This window comes from Loxodonta africana, chromosome 1, assembly GCF_030014295.1.
Source record: "Loxodonta africana isolate mLoxAfr1 chromosome 1, mLoxAfr1.hap2, whole genome shotgun sequence".
Lineage (NCBI taxonomy): Eukaryota > Metazoa > Chordata > Mammalia > Proboscidea > Elephantidae > Loxodonta > Loxodonta africana.
In genome coordinates this window covers 158041200-158058345 of record NC_087342.1, presented here as the reverse complement: position 1 = coordinate 158058345, position 17146 = coordinate 158041200, and the positions used below count along the sequence as shown (strand labels likewise).

The following is a 17146-nucleotide window of genomic DNA, read 5'->3' as shown; positions in this document are numbered from 1 at the left end:
CATCCTATAGGGTCACTATGAATTGGAATTGATTCGACAGCAACAGGTTTGGAAGTGATACAATGTAGTTGGTAAGACTGGACTCTGGAGTCATAAAATCCAAGTTTGTTTCTTAGATCCTGCTTAATATTCTTGTGACCAGGAACCCTGGAAGAGAAGCTTCAGTTTACATACATATAAGCTGAAGATAATAATGATGGTACTTTTATCATAGGGCTGTAGGGATTAAGTTAAATAATGTGTGTAAAATGCTAAGACGAGTGCCTGACTTATAATGAGCACCAAATAAATATCAGCCGTAATATATTTTAAGCTCCTTTTTAACAAAGACCTCAATCAAAGGGAGCTTCAGGATGTGGGCAAGTGGTAGCTGTGCTCAGAAGTGAAGGGATTATGTATGTTGTATTTGCTAAGAAAACAATTCTGGCATTGGCTTTCATTAGGCTGAGACACCATTTTTAGTTCTGATCTAGGACACTGCTTCTCAATTATTGAATAGTAGGCTAATAATTATAGAATATAACTTTTTCATAAAATAAGTTAAACTTCAGTGTAATATCAACCTAGTATTTTTTAAAAAGCCATATTTACTGTGATGTTCAAGAATATTGCTTTGTATATGTATATGAATAGTTTCTATGCCTCCAAAATGGCACCTCTCTAAACTATGCATTGTTGTCAGAATGATCCTTTCAAAACACACGTTTTCTAATTCTGTTTCCTTCCTTTAAATTCTTCTAGGTTTCCGTGTTTCTTATGAAGTTAAAACTCATATGGCAAATGCTCCCAAACTTTCTTGGCTCATAGATCTTTTAGCGCTTCAGTTATTATTATTATTTTTTAGAGCACCCTCAGCTAAAATAAAGATCTAGCAGTTTAATGTATTAAGTAGATAGGTTCAAACAAGTTAATAGCTGTTCAAACAAGTTAATGATTGTAGTCCACATGGTGTTCCACAGATACTGCTATTTCCTGTTAAAATTTAAAATATGCTGAGGCATTTTCATGAGTTTTCTGTGGCATGTGGGGGTGCCTCAGTTCACATTTAGGGTACTATAGCATTATGGTATATATTTCCCTCTAACCATCTGTTACTATTTGCCTAAATTAAAACTTGCCTCCTCTGTCTTTATTCTTGGCACGATTCATGGACTCTATTCCTCCAAGTACAGTTCTCAGAGATGATGGATAGTCTTATACATCCGTGGTTTTGGTCACTCTGATTTTTCTTCCTGGATTAGCTTTTCCTTCCCCTGCCCATCTGAAGAACGTCTATCTCCTCATCAAAATAGTGCTATCGCTAATGTGATCCCCGTTATTAATATTCACTGTCCCTTTTCTTCTGCCAGGTAGAGTTGATCTCTCACTTTTCATGTGTGCATTGTACTTTGTACAGACTTTTCTCATATCGTCTATAGTATTTTATTTGAACTATTTCTCTATGGTTTTTACTTGCTTCTACACTATAGGCCCCTTGATCAAGAGGTAAAATAACATCTTACCTGTCTTTGTATTTCTAGTGTTTTACAGAGAAACTGATCATTTAACAAATATCTGACGAATGAATGAATCACTGTCCTACTCAATACCAAATAAGTATTTGCTAGAGGATTTAGAGAGAAGCAGTTCATAGCTGTGATTCTAGTATCAGAGTTTCTATATAAACATTTTTAGAGGTCATTTATAATTAATGCTTCCATTATTTTAATTATAACCTATTACAAAGATTATAAGCGCTATTCCCTTTCCGGTAAGTATTAATCCTACGTAAAACATTAAATTTCTTACCAAAATGTGTTTCTTCTTAGATGAAAGTTCATTTCTTCTCAGGCTGGATTTTTACAACTTATAAAACAGTACATCTATTTAGAGAAGCTTTTATTTAATATTGACTTGGCTATTTGAAAATATTAAAATTTATTGATCACATAGGTTTGCAATATATGAAATATGTATGTGACAGCAATTAATTAGTATGTGTTCATTTCCTAATGTTGGTAAAGGTTCTGACTTTCCAAACATTAAATTATTATTTTTTTAAACCTTTGTCAGTATATTGCTCTATAAAAGGAAATGTCTTGGCTATGTCCCAGTGAAGCACTTGCCTCATATAGATATGGCCAAGAAATTAGATCATATATAACTTCTTTTCAAGTGTTACAGGTAAACTATATATTCTACTGAGATATAATAGCTTCTTCTTCTATAGGGATGCTGGGTTTTCTCAATCATTTTTTTCAATTTAGCAGGTAATTCAATTGCTGTTATATAGTTTCTTCCGGCCAATACCCTCATGAGAATCTTCACTTCCTAAAGCTACTGACTTTTACAACATTACACAATATGAATTACCACCAATTCATCACATATTTAATAACAAAGATACTTTTTCTTTTGTGTGCCTTGAGAAGATTTTTATTTTTCAGTAATGCTAAAAGCACCCTTATGAGGGTGAGGTATTTTCCATTATTAGATCTACTTGAAAAATGGAGAAGCTCTGGCCTGGAGGCTCAATTAAGGTCACAGAAGTCACTGGTGTGCTGAAGAGTAGAATTCCCAAACTGACAACTTCAAGGCCCTTGCTCTAAACATTCAGTTATATAGGATGTAATTATACGTGTTTGACTTGGGTGAGAGGGGGGTAGGAAAAATGGGTGAGAACATAGCTTTTCTTCTTTCAGAAAACAGTTCTATTTTCTAATCTAAACTATATTTATAGCAGTTTTGTGGTTACTAAGAGGTGGGAACAGGTAATTAATGGCAGTCTTCTATGTGCTAGTGATTGTGTCAGGCATTTTACAATGTCTTGTTAAATGTAGCTGAAGACTGCGTACGGTGGCTATCATTAGCTGCAATTTACAAGAAAGTAGAAGTCATTTGCCTATGGTCACACAGCTATTAAATATCAGATCTGGGTCTTAAATAGACAGGCTGAGCTCTGAAGGTCATGCCCTTCCTCCCTCTACTCCCCGCCTGAAGATAGTTCCTTTTGCATCTTACTATATAAGAATTGAGAAGGGTATAGAATAATCATATACATATAACTTTAAAAAAAAATGACACATTAAAGTCTAAAATGACACAGTTACAGAATATTAACTATAAAATCATTTTAAATAATAAGTTTAAAGTACTTAATCCCATTGAATTTTCAGTAATTCAATTTCTGTATAATTTTTGAGAAATTTCTTATTGATGGAAACTCTGTTAATTAACATGAAACTATATTTTATATTCCTTTAATAATATCAAATCAATTAGAATGTGATTACCCAGTTTAGGAGTACTTGAAATTAAATTGATATGTCTTAAGATTGCACATACAAAAGAGTTACCTGAAAGTAATGCTTTTATGGCTTCACAGCTTTTATTTTTATTTATTTTTAATTTTTGCTGACATTTTAAGTCTCCAACCATTTCATCAAAGTAACATTTTCTTTTGAGCTGTTTTTATGTGTTGCTGATTTGAATGGATTAATAATGGCTTGAAATTCATATGTAAATCCATTATGTGTCTATGGCCATCGCTTTTAATTATATAAATCATTTGAAGTTATTTATTCATTCTAATGTGCTGTATTCAATACAAAATATATAAAAAGAGTCTAGGGTAGACTCCATCTTTGTAACCTAGTGGAGAAACATATTAGGTCCAGTTAAAAGCATCTTTAAGAAAAGGATATTTTTGAAGTTTTATTATTACATTTTGAAAAACAATATTGTGAGGATATGCTTGGTTTTAGTCAATGTTAAATTCTTACTGCAGATTGAGATCCAGTATTCTTAATAATTAACTGATTTGTTACATTGAAAAATATGAATTAAATTTAAACTAAACTTTAAACAAAATTTTACTTTGTATAAAATATTTTAGTATCAATGTTATCAAATGCTCTTTTCAGGAAACTACCTAGATTATCCTTATTAGCCTAAAGACACAAAGTTTCAGTAAAGCAGGGTTTGGTTACAGTTTCAAAATTCAGATTTTTTTTTTTTTAAGTTTATATGCCTTTCTACATGTGAGAATACTCCTCTATCTTTCGCTCCATCTCTCAACCATTCCCAAAGGTTGCTATTATTTTGGACAATAATAATTGTCTTGTTAAAGCTCAATCCAGTGTCTCACCATGTCTTTTTGGAATGTAGGTAGCATTCTGATCAGTTTTAGTCTGAAGGCCATTATTAGAGTACGCTTTCTATTTTTTTTTTCTCCCTTACAGTAAATTTCCCACTTGGCTGTCAGAGCATTTTGAAAATAAATTCAATCATGCCATTTTTTCTCCTCGAAACCATCAAGTAGTTTCCCATCTCTACCTCAAAATAAAAACCAAACTTACAATAGCCTAAGACCCAACATGACTGAACACCTTCCTGTCTCTCTCAATGCATCCCCTAAACACTCTCTACCTAGACGATTATTCTATACCCTTCTCAATTCTTATATCGTAAGAACTAAAACGCTGCAGTTCTTAAAAATTGTCACCTCAAGACTTTGCTGCTTCACATCTCTGCCTGTAATGGTATTCACCTTTGCCTAACTTACATTTTCACTTCATTCGGAAATGCCTTCCCTAGTGAAGTAACTTTCCTCACCTGAACACAAATCCTATCTTTAGCCTTACTTCCTCAAGTTTTTCACAGCATGTATCACTACCTGACACAATGTGGTATGTCTGTTAGATTGTTAGTTGTTTGTCCACCTTGCTCTACTACCTTAGAGTGTAAGATCCATGAGGCGTTACAGGTAACGTTTACTGCTAGCATGCTTAGTATCTACAAAAAAAAAAAAAATTTAGTATCTACTAGGCCCTTAATACATTTTTAATTCTTAATGAATTTCTTCCAGATATGCGTTAAACTCTGGGAAAAGCCAAGATCATATAAGAACTCATAGAAAGAAATGGTGAGTCTGGGTCTGTTGTTCTTCTTAGTTGCTGTCAAGTTGGCTCTGACTCATGGCTACCATATGTAATAGATTGAGGTGTTGCCTGGTCCTATGCCATCTTCATGATCATTGGCATTTTTTAGTCCATTGTAGCAACCACTGTGTAGTACCTTTCAACCTAGGGGATTCATCTTCCAGCACTATATTGGGCAATATTCTGTTGTGATCCATAAGGTTTTTATTGGCTAATTTTTGGATGTAGATTGCCAAGCCTTTCTTCCTAGCCTGTCTTAGTCTAGAAACCTCTCCATCATGGGTGACCCTACTGGTATTTGAAATATTGGTGGCATAACTACCAGCCTCATAGCAACATGCAAACCACCACAGTAGCACAAACTGATAGACAAGTGATGGGACTGGGTCAAGAACACCCAAATTACATCTTGTGTTGACCAAGCTTAATTTGTCTGAACAATCATCTAAAGAAACATGAAACAAATCTATTACAACTCATTGTGATTTAGGAGGCCTGGCAGTTTCTTTGGTGAAAACTACCATTCCCAGGACAGGTGGACATTCTTCTGACTATAGAATCATTTTGCTATGGGCAAAGTAAATAGCTCTGTAACTTTTAAAATCTAGGTTAGGCTATACATAAACATTATAGTTCCTCTTTGAGGAAAAATAATTATATCATAAAATCTTTTGAAAATGTACATTCATACATTGGCTTTGTCCTGTGAATTATTCAATTTCCAAAAGTTGTAATTTAAATTTGGGAGCCAAAGTTATTAATATTTAAAGACTAATTTGCTTTGACAAAGACTCAGAGACTGACAAAGACTCTTTTCATTACTATGAAAGACAGGATTTATGAAGTTATTTCATAAAGTTTAGGGTATGAAGTGGCAGATTTAGAGAGGTCAAACTTGTCACCTCACCAAAGTACTTAGGTAATTCAGCACATTTTCTGCCTACTGTTTCTATTAAGGGGATTTGAAAATTCAGAGTCTTAGAATACAATAGACTGTGATTCATATTTTTAAATCTTGAAATACATATTCTTCATTTTAGAATGTGGTTTTTCTACTGATAAAAACATGGATTGCCTTTAGGAGAAGAATAGAATAGCTGACTGTTTTTATCTATTCACAAGTAAAAAAAAAAATTAGGAAATGTTCAGTAAAACAAAGGAAACATAAAAACATAACAAGAACCCTTCTTACTTAGGGGAGGTATTTCAAATCATGCTGTTAAATTGGGTGAGCAGATAATGTATGAAATGAGATATGTCAGAACATGAAACAGGTTGGAGAATTTTAGGTGTATAACACCAGAGACAGATTATCCAAGAAATATGCTGATATAGGAAACCCTGGTGGCGTAGTCATTTGCACTGGGTTTCTGGGATGCTGATATAGCCCTATACCAAAAAAAAAAAAAAAAAAACCCATTGCCATCAAGTCAATTCCAACTTATAGGGACCCTATAGGACAGAATAGAATTGCCCCATAGAGTTTCCAAGGAGCTCCTGGTGGATTCGAACTGCCAACCTTTTGTTTAGCAGCCATAGCACTTAACCACTATGCCACCAGTGTTTCCACAGGTCTATAATAACATTAACATTAAAAAAAGTTTTCTACATTAGAATCCATTTTTTAAAATATATAACATCTTAATATAATACACTTTATTAAGATTGGAAGACAAAAAAAATTATGTAAATACACCCTGTATGTACCACACAAACGTTCTTTGGTTTTAAGTAAAAGACCAATAAACTTGGAAAAAACTGTTTAGGATCAGAGCAGGATATCTTGTTGGTAGGTGATTTTAGAGTTAACCTCCCAGTAAATAAGGAAGTGACTAAAATGGGTTGTTTTAATGCTGCAATTTTTTTTCCCCCAAGGTTGAGATTTTTCTATGGCTACAAATCTCTAGCACTGACTCTCAAGAATTGATCTTCTCATCATGCTTTTTTTTTTAAAAACAGCTTTTTGAGATGTAATTCACATACCATACAATTCATCCGTTTAAAAAGTACAACTCAATGAATTTTTGTGTATTCACAGATAAGCACAATTATCACCACATTAAATTTTAGCACATCTTCATCACCTCAAAGAGAAACCTGTCCATTTACCATGTTTTAATGAAGGTACAGAAAACTATCACATACAGGCAGTCCCAAGGAACCCTGGTGGTGCAGTGGTTAAAGTGCTTGACTGCTAACTGAGAGGTCAGTGGTTGGAAACCACCAGTGGCTCCTCGGGAGAAAGATGTGGCAGCCTGTTTCTGTAGAGATTTACAGACTGGGAAACCCTTATGTGGTCACTGTGAGTTGGAATCAACTCCCCCGCAGTAAGTTTTTTTTTTTTTTTTCCTTTTTTTTTGGTTACAGGTAGTCGCTGGGTTATGAACAAGATTTGTTCCTAACTGTACGTTGAATTTATAAGTCAGCGATAGGTACATACAGTTCTTCAATAGCCTTTCTTTAGTAGAATAAAAGACTTGAGTCATTTTCAATGGTTTAAAATCTTCATGTGCAGCAAGTGAAAGTGATCGTGATGAAGAATTTGTTGCAAGTAGGAGTTGGTTCAATCATTTCAAAGTAAGCTCAAATTTACATAACAGTAAATGATGGGCAGGAGTTGTCCCTAAGTCAGCCATTTGTAACCCAGGGGCTGCCAGTACCTCCTCTCTGCCCATTCTACACACAGTTTTACCTATTATTAATGCCTTGCAGTAGTGTGGTACATTTGTTAAAATTGATGAATCAATGTACATTGTTTTTGAAGTCAATAGTTTATATTAGGACTCATTTTTGGTGTTGTACAATTCTATGGGTTTTGACAAATGCAAATTATCTTGTACCCTCCATTACAGCACCATATAGACTAGTTTCATTGCCCTATAAATGTGTTCCACCTATTAATCTTTCCATCCCTCCCCCAAACCCCTGGCAACCAAAGATTTTTTACTGTCTCTATAGTTTTGCCTTTTCAGAATGGCGTATTCTTGGAATTATACCATCTGTATTCAGACTGGCTCCTTTCATTTGGCAGTAGGCATTTAAGATTCCTCCACGTCTTTTCATGGCTTGATAGATCATTTCTTTTTATCCCTGAATAATATTTTGTGAGCTGGTCATTTCTTTATTTATTCACTGTTTGAAGGGCATCTTTGTTGCTTCCAATTTTTGGCAAATATGAATAATGCTGGTATAAATATTTGTGTGCAGACTTTTGAGTAGGCATAAGTTTTCAATTCATTTTGGTAAATACCATGGAGGGTGATTGCTGGATCATATCATAAAACTATACTTAGCTTTGTAAGAAATAGCCAAGATGTCTTCCAAATTGGATGTGCCATTTTGCATTCCCACCAGCAATGAATGAGAGTTTCTATTGCTCTGTGTCCTTGCTGGCATTTGGTATGGTTAGTGTTTTGGACTGTAATCACATTAATAGGTGTGGTAAATGTGTATAATTTTGATCCAGCTTTTTTTCCCTCATTCTATTTGTCTGAGCTTTTTTAATTGTCTACTTAGTCCTGGATATGGAACTCAGGAAAGTTGGATGGTTTACAGGGAAACCTTGGGGATGACTTTTTTAGCACAACTCAACTAAAAGTAAAATTTCCATAAGTTTCAGTACTGCTTCTCTTACTTTCCTCCATAGAACAAAGTGGCCTCTTTACATTGCCTGATAATCAGCATTTTCCCTCTCAAATGCAGGAATCTCATAGAAAATATTTATAATGATTAAGTTCCTGTATGTCTTCTAAAGCTTAATTTCAAGCATTCCTGTTCTGTCTTTAATATAAGCTCCATTTTCTTTTTCTAACCCCCATCATCACTTTTTCCAACATTAAATGTTTTATATTCAATTTCCACAGGATTAATAACTCTTCATATGCATTATTTTTTAATGTACCATGGGTAACAAAACAAAAACCAATTTTTTTTTTAAGGAAATGTCTCAGAAACTTACAATGCACATTAACATTTCACGTCCTGAGAAGGCTTACAGTGCAGATTGTGTTTAAAAAAAATCTGTTACATTGTTTTGATCACAGAACGTTTTTCGCAAATAACATCTATCAGCATACTATAGGACGTAGTTTGTAAAGAGATTACCTAAGTGTTCTCTTATTGCTTGATCTTTATGCTTTTTTTTCTCTATACATTGAATTATACATGTAAAATAGAGTCTTTGAAATTATAATAATGAATAAAAGTTACAGAAATTTTTAGAGACTCTGTGTAGTAGTTTCTCAGTTGCTTCCAGAAGAGTTCTACTGGTTATAAAGTATTTGAGATTTCTTTCATTGCATACTTGGTTGCTTTTTGTATTATCATCTTTTAAATCTTTGGTGATATGATAAGAGCAAAAAGATAAAAAAAAGATACCATAGTTTATTTAAATTATTCTAATTAATATCTAAGTTTTAAAATATTTTCTTCTGAGATGTGAAAAACTATATAATTCATATTTTCCTATTATTACTAACATTTTAATTTTTTGATTAAAATTTGAAAAGTATTATTACTTTTGTTTAAGCTTCAATTACTGTGGCTTAACAAATGTTAATATTTAGTTGTGCTACTTTTAAAAATCTATGCTACTGCCTCTTTTTATTCTTCCTAATGAGTTTTAAAGTCATTTCTTAAGGTCAAAAACAATTCATTTGATAATTTTATTTGAACTTAATATTAGTAGCCCAATTGCTCATATGCAAGTTCAAGATGAAGCTGAAGAAAATTAAAACAAGTCCGTGAGAGCAAAAATGTGACCTTGTGTATATCCCGCCTACATTTAGAGACCCAAAATCTCAAGAATATATTTGCCACATTGAACACTAATGACCAAAGACCAGATGAGTTGTGGGGTGACATCAAGGATATCATACACGAAGAAAGCAAAAGGTTATTAAACAGACAAGAAAGAAAAAAAAGACCAAAATAGATGTCAGAAGGGACTCTGAAACTTGCTCTAGAATGTAAAGTAGCTAAAGCGAAAGGAAGAAATGATGAAGTAAGAGCTCAACAGAAGATTTCAAAGGGGAAACCAAGAAGACAAAACGAAGAATTATACACAAAACATGCAAAGACCAGGAGTTAGAAAACTAAAAGGGGAGAACATGCTCTGCATTTCCCAAGCTGAAATAACTGAAGAAAAAATTCAAGCCTGAAGTTGCAATACTGAAGTAGTCTGTGGGAAAAATCCTGAAAGACACAAGCATCAAAAGAAGATGGAAAAAATATACGGGGTCACTGTATCAAAAAGAATTGGTCAACATTCAGCCATTTCCAGAGGTAGCATGTGATCAAGAACTGATGGTACTGAAGGAAGAAGTCCAAGCTGCACTGAAGGCATTGGTGAAAAAGAAGGCTCCAGGAACTGACGCAATACCAACTGAGATGTTTCACAAAAGGATGTAGTGCCGGAAGCGCTCACTCATCTATGCCAAGAAATTTGAAAGACAACTACTTGGCCAATTGACTGGAAGAGATCCATATTTGTGCCCATTCCAAAGAAAGGTGAACCAATAGAATGCAGAAATTATTGAACAACGTCATTAATATCACAAACAAGTAAAATTTTGCTGAAGATAATTCAAAAATGGCTGCAGCAGTGCATGGGCAGGGAACTGCCAGAAATTCAAGCTGAATTCAGAAGAGGACATGGAATGAGGGATATCATTGCTGATGTTAGATGGATCTTGGCTGAAAGCAGATACGATCAGAAAGATGTCTGCTTATATTTTATTGACTATGCAAAAGCATTCAACTGTGTAGATCATAACAAATTATGGATAACATTGCAAAGAATGGGAATTTCAGAACACTTAATTGTGCTCATGCAGAACCTGTACATAGCCAAAAGGCAGTCAATCGAACAGAACAAGAGAATACTGTGTGATTTAAAGTTGGTAAAGGTGTGAATTAGGGTTGTATCCTTTCACTATAATTAGTCAATCTGTATGATGAGCAAGTAATCTGAAAAGCTGGACTGTGTGAAGAAGAACAGGGCATCAGGATTGGAAGAAGACTCTTAACATATGTGGATGACACAACCTTGCTTGCTGAAAGGAAAGAGGACTTGAAGCACTTACTGTTGAAAATCAAAGATTACAGCCTTCAGGAGAAAGAAAACAAAAATCCTCACAACTGGACCAATAAGCAACATCCTGACAAATGGAGAAAATATTGAAGTTGTCAAGGATTTCATTTTACTTGGGTGCACAATGCCTATGAAAACAGCAGTCAAGAAATCAAATGAAATACTGCATTGGACAAATCTGCTGCAAAAGATGTCTTTAAAGTGTTGAAAAGAAAAGATGTCACCTTGAGAACTAAGGTGACCCTGATCCAAGCCATGGTGTTTTCAATCACCTCATATTCATGTGAAAGCTGGACGATGAATAAGGAAGACCAAAGAAGAACTGATGCCTTTGAATTATGATATTGGTGAAGAATATCGAATATACCATGCATTGCCAGAAGAAACAAACAAGTCTATCTTGAAAGTACAGCCAGAATGCTCCTTGGAAGTGAGAATGGCGAGACTTTGTCCCACACTTTTCGGACATGTTATCAGGAGCAGCCAGTGTCTGGAGAAGGATATCAAGTAAGATAGAGGGACAGTGAAGAAAGAGAAAGACCCTCAAAGAAATGGACTGACATCGTGGCTGCAACAATCGGCTTAAACATAGCAGGGATTGTGAGGATGGGCAGGACTGGACATTGTTTAGTTCTGTTGTATATAGGATCGCTATGAGTCAGAACTGACTGAAGGGTCCCTAACAACAACAAAATATTAAAAAGCAAAGATGTTACTCTGTGGACTAAGTCATACCTGATCCAAGCCATGGTATTTTCAATCACTTCTTATGCATAAGAAAGCTAGACAATGATTAAGGAAAACCAAAGAACAACTGATGACTTTGAATTACAGTGTTGGCACAGAATAGTGAGTATAATGTGGACTGCCAGAAGAACAAGCAAATCTGTCCTGAAGAAATACAGCCAGAATGCTCCTTAGAAGCAAGGATTTTGAGACTTCATCTCATGTGTTTTGGACATACTATGTGGAGAGACCAGTCCCCGGAGAAGGACATCATGCTTGGTAAAGTAGAGAGCCAGGGAAAAAGAGGAAGACCCTCAATGAAATGAATTGACACACTGTCTGCAACAATGGGCTCAAACATAGCAACGATTGTAAAGATGGCATAGGACCAAGCACTGTTTCCTTCTGTTGTAGTAGGGTCACTATGAGTCAGAACCAACTCGAGGACACCTATCAAAAACAACAACAACAGAAATCCACAGCTGGTTTTACCTTTTATAAAAATATTTGCCCTTTTTATACTTTTAATTTTTCCTTTATTAGCTTTTGTACATTCTTTTGTTTTTAGATTACTTCATTTTATTTTTATATATATCTTAAAAACAGCCATATCACTGGATTGTGCTCCTTTGAAACCAAATATCATACTGTAACTCTTATAATAGAGGCATTTAAAAATACTTCTGGTCACTTTTGTAATGTTATCCTTGGCCTACCTTCTGCCACCTAATATTATATTCTCTCTAATTATGTTTTCTTCTTATTTATTTTTCACTTTTGTCTTTCGCTGGTAGACTAGAATTTGTCTGTAATAATCTTTGAATTTATTTTAAATTATTTGTTTTTATTTTAACATTATTTTCTTTTTTTTTAAACTGTTATTTTACATATATTTTCTACCATAGCTTATTTCAGCCAGTATTTGGGAAATTCACACAGTAATACAGTTTAAAGAGTAAAAATTTCCAGAGCAAATAGATTTCAATAACAGTGTTGAAAGAACATGTGTCACACCAGGACTTCTCTTAAAGGAGGTGTGATGGGAAGATATCCAAAGGTGGAAAGTAGTTTGCAATTTTATGAAGGTAAGGACAATCGATTTTTAGTGTTAGGAGGAATGCAAGAGAAATTATGTGTTACATTACAGAAATTGTTGTTATTTAGATGAGTGTCCGTCATGGATTGAACTGTGTTCCCCTCAAAAAATATTTGTATCAATTTGTCTAGGTCTTGATTTCCAGTATTATATAATTGTTCACCATTTTGTCATCTGATGTGATTTTCCTATGTGTTGTAAATCCTATCTCTGTGATGTTGACGACAGTCATGTTAGTGAGGCAGGACTCAATCTACAGATTGGATTGTGTCCTGAGCAAATCTCTTTTGAGATATAAAAGAGAGCAGTGAGCAGAGAGACACGAGGACTTCATATCACCAAGAAAGCAGTGCCAGGAGCAGAGTAAGTCCTTTGGACCCAGGGTTCCTGCACTGAGACGCTTCTAGGCCAGGGGAAAATTGATGACAAGGATCTTCCCCCAGAACTAACAGAGAGAGAAATCCTTCACCTGGAGCTGGTGCCCCAAATTCAGACTTCTGACCTCCTAGTCTGTGAGAGAATAAACTTCTGTTTGAAAAGGCCATCCTCTTGTGGTATTTCTGTTATAGCATCACTAAATGACTAAGACAATGAGAATAAGAAGATCTCAGTGAACCAAGAAAACATTGTATTGAATGCATTGGAAACCTGGGGGCAAGTGTGGATGCTTATTTGCTTGGTAATAGCGGTTGTTTTGGGAGAAATGTGCAATAAAATTTTTTCTTTTAACTCTCATTTACTATAAAAAAAATCTGCAGATAGGAGTGTATATGTATGTTAACTGACAGTGTTTGGGTAATAGCAGAGATTTATGAATTTTACAGCTAATTCATGATATTGTGGATGATGCCTTAATTTTGAGGAGGCTTGATTAAACTTTATTACCCTACTTGAAAAAAAGTTTTCTGCAAATTATTCAAATTATACAGTTTAGCATTTTCAATTAACTATGCTTTATTGATTTCTCTTCTTTAAATCAGTGATGCACACTTTTATAACCTTATTTTTATAGTAACCATATTTCTAATTAGCTTGTAGACCCATATAATTTCTTGATAAGGTGCTAAACTCTTTAAAGTCATGATGTTGCATTCAACTAAATCTCTATCACTACTGACAAGCTGCAATTTTATCTGACAATGATATTTTAAAAGTTACCTAAAAATACATTAATTACATTTTTTTCCAAAAAGATTTTAAATGGCCATCAATTAGTGCACTAGGTTTTTTTCTCTTGTCGCATATAATTATTCTTTCAGGGTGGTAAATACACACCCACAGTTCTTTCCATTTAGAATAAACCACTAAGTCTACAATCCTTGAATTTGAATTTCAAGTGACGAAACTCCGATTAGAGATATTTGTAGAACTTGCATCTCATTTAAAAGTTCTGTAGGTTTAAAATGTGTTTAGCCATAAAAATAAAGATTATTATGAGGAGTTTTACACAGATATGCTAGTAGCCTATAAATGCCTTCACATTTTCCATGCTAATGTGGACGCTGCTGTAAAAATGGAAAGTATACTGCAACAATTTGTATCCAATTTGTGGTTCTCTGCTTTTCACATTGCTAACACATTGAATGCGTGTTAAGACTCCATTGCTCGTCTGATTAAAACACCACCACATCTAGGTCCCAAGCTGCCCATTTCACATGCGTGTCTTAGAATTTTATAGCAAATTTTTTTCTTAGACCCAGGGGCATAGAAAATAACAGAAAACTACTTTCTTCTTTTTATTCACACCCAACTTTATATTTACTTACTATTAATTCAGAAAACCTTTATTCCTCACACACTATGTGACAGATGGAGAAGTGGTTAAAGAGCTTGGCTGCCAATCAAAATGTCTGCAGTTTGAATCCACCAGCTGCTCCTTGGAAATCCTATGGGGCAGTTCTACTCTGTTCTATAGGGTTGCCATGAGTCGGAATCAACTCAATGGCATTTTTTTTTTTTTTTTTTAATGACTGATGGAGACCCTGGATGGTGCAAATGGCTAAGTACTCAAGAGATAGAATATCTTCCCTTAACTATTGTACCTCAGTTGTCTTTGTGATTTGATTTGATAAACAGAATATGGTAGAAGTGACGGAGATATGAATTCTGGAGCCTAGACCTTAAGACGTCTTGCAGTTTCTGCATCTGCCTTTTTGGAATATCGTCCTGAGAATGTCATGTCAGAAAGCAAGTCTGGCCTAGTGGAGGATGAGGCCATGCAGAGGAGAATGAGTTGCAGCAGGTGGCAGCCAGCACACACTGCCAGGCATATGAGGGAGGCCATCTGACACCATCTAGGCCAAAGCTGAGCCATCGGTTGAGAGCAGCCACATGAGTTATTGTAGCCGAGTTCAGCAGAACAGCTACCCACCTGAACTCAGATCAAGTTGCCATTCTGTAGAATCTTTCACAAATAAATGTATTTTTTTTTCAATCTACCAAGTGGAGTGATTTGTTATTTAGTTATAGATGACTAAAACTGGCACGTGCTCTTGCTATCAGGTAGGTTTCTCACAGTTTCCTAAAATCGGGATTAGTTCTGCATCTTTCCATTCCAGTCCTGTCACCCTTTTTCCCCAATATGTGGAATGTCTCTGCAGTCATATATAAGCATTACTTGTTGTGCTATTCTTATGAAGAAAATTCTTGAAAATTCATTACATCACCAACCTTGTGTATCCACCACTAAACCTCGTAAGGGAAGGTACTGGTATCTTTTTAAAAAAAGAGATCTTAGAAAAAGAGTCATGGAAACATAATGTGTGTGCCACAAATTCCTCTCTGGCATTCAGAGCTGACATCACTAATTGATCTTGGTGTATTTCCCACGGAAACAAAACATAGCTTAAGAATCATTCTGTACGCAGCTCCCTTGGTGAGCGTTAACAATTGATCTAAAGTGGGACATGAGATACCAATCTTTTTTGATATCCAGCCATTATTGGCAGTATGTCCGTGGCCACACTGTGGCTCTTCTAAATTCTTAGGAGAATGCCCAACCCCTGTCAGGTAGGAGTTTATTATAGAATTTTAAGAACTGTGTGACATAGATATAGATACAGATTTGGACACAGATATGAATATAGACAAAGAACTCTGATGCCCTAGTAAAAGCCGTGGTAAATATTACTTGCTGAATTGGAAAAAAACTTCAGTGGGAAATGAGTATCATCTGTAATAGTGTACACTTTGCTACTTTTCTAAATTTTACCATCCATTCCTTTTAGTACTATCTCTTCAGAGTATTCCCAGGCAGGAATTTTGGAGCAATGGCTTTACATTCTGTATCTTGATATACAAGATTTCAAGGAAAGCAAGGCTCCTTTCTAGATGAAAAACAACAACAAAATGTGGAGACTTTGACAATTCAAATCAGTGGCGTTTACATTAATATAGTGGAGTGTAATCCTCTGTAAGTGACTGAAATAGCTGTATGGGAAGGTAATATGAAAACACTTCGACACCGTATTAGACATTGATGTAAGCTATACTTTGTGCTGGCATCCATCCATGTAGCCCAGATAACACACTTCCTGATACTTTGTAACCTGGGAGGGGCAAATGTAAACCTCTACAATATTGACCTCAATTACTATTTTAAGGCTGCATTGTATTTAACACACATCCTCCATTCAGTCATATTTCTAAATTTTACTTTTCCTTCAAGGTGTTTGAAAAGAATCATTCTCTCTTTTGCTTAATTCTTGACTTTTATATACCAAAAATAGGCCAAAATGCTTAATTCTTGACTTTTGTATACCAAGAATAGGCCAAAATTTCATAATCACATAAAAAACTGAGACTACTAAACCTCAGATCAGTGCTTTATAAATGTTCCTCGGAATTCTTCAAGTCTTTAAATTTTTTTTTACTTTTCATTTTGTTCTTTTGAGAATTCTAGCAAAACTTGTAAAAATAGTTGTTTCACTTAAAAGTAACAATGTCTGTGAATAAAAACCTAATCCATTTATTACTGCTAAAAGGCACACTTTTAATAATTTGGAAACTCCATTTGGAGCACTAGTTATCCCTAGCCAGTTTCTCAAATCTCAGTTATTTCAATGGCAGTTTTGTTTGTAGAACATTAAATTTTCCTAAGTTCATGTCATAAATCAGTAAGGTCAACTGCAAGTTTCTTAAATATAAGGAACATAGGTTGTATGTTATTTTGATAAAATAGCTATCCATTTCGTCTTTGTTTTATCGCATTGAAATTTGCCAAGATTTGTGCCAACTAAGCATGTACTACCACCAAGTATTTGAAAGAACTTTACATTGAACCCATTTCATTAATTTTTTAAATAATCACGTGGG

At 34.7% G+C, this 17146-nt stretch overlaps 1 long non-coding RNA gene across 1 annotated transcript in view; it reads left to right on the top strand.

Annotated features, from left to right (window-relative positions):
- LOC135231883 (uncharacterized) overlaps window positions 1–17146 on the top strand; it is a 99714-nt gene that overhangs the window by 42857 nt on the left and 39711 nt on the right. Inside the window, exon 2 of the long non-coding RNA XR_010322535.1 lies at window positions 4847–4903. This is a non-coding gene — a long non-coding RNA (uncharacterized LOC135231883). The remainder of the gene's footprint in view (window positions 1–4846; window positions 4904–17146) is intronic.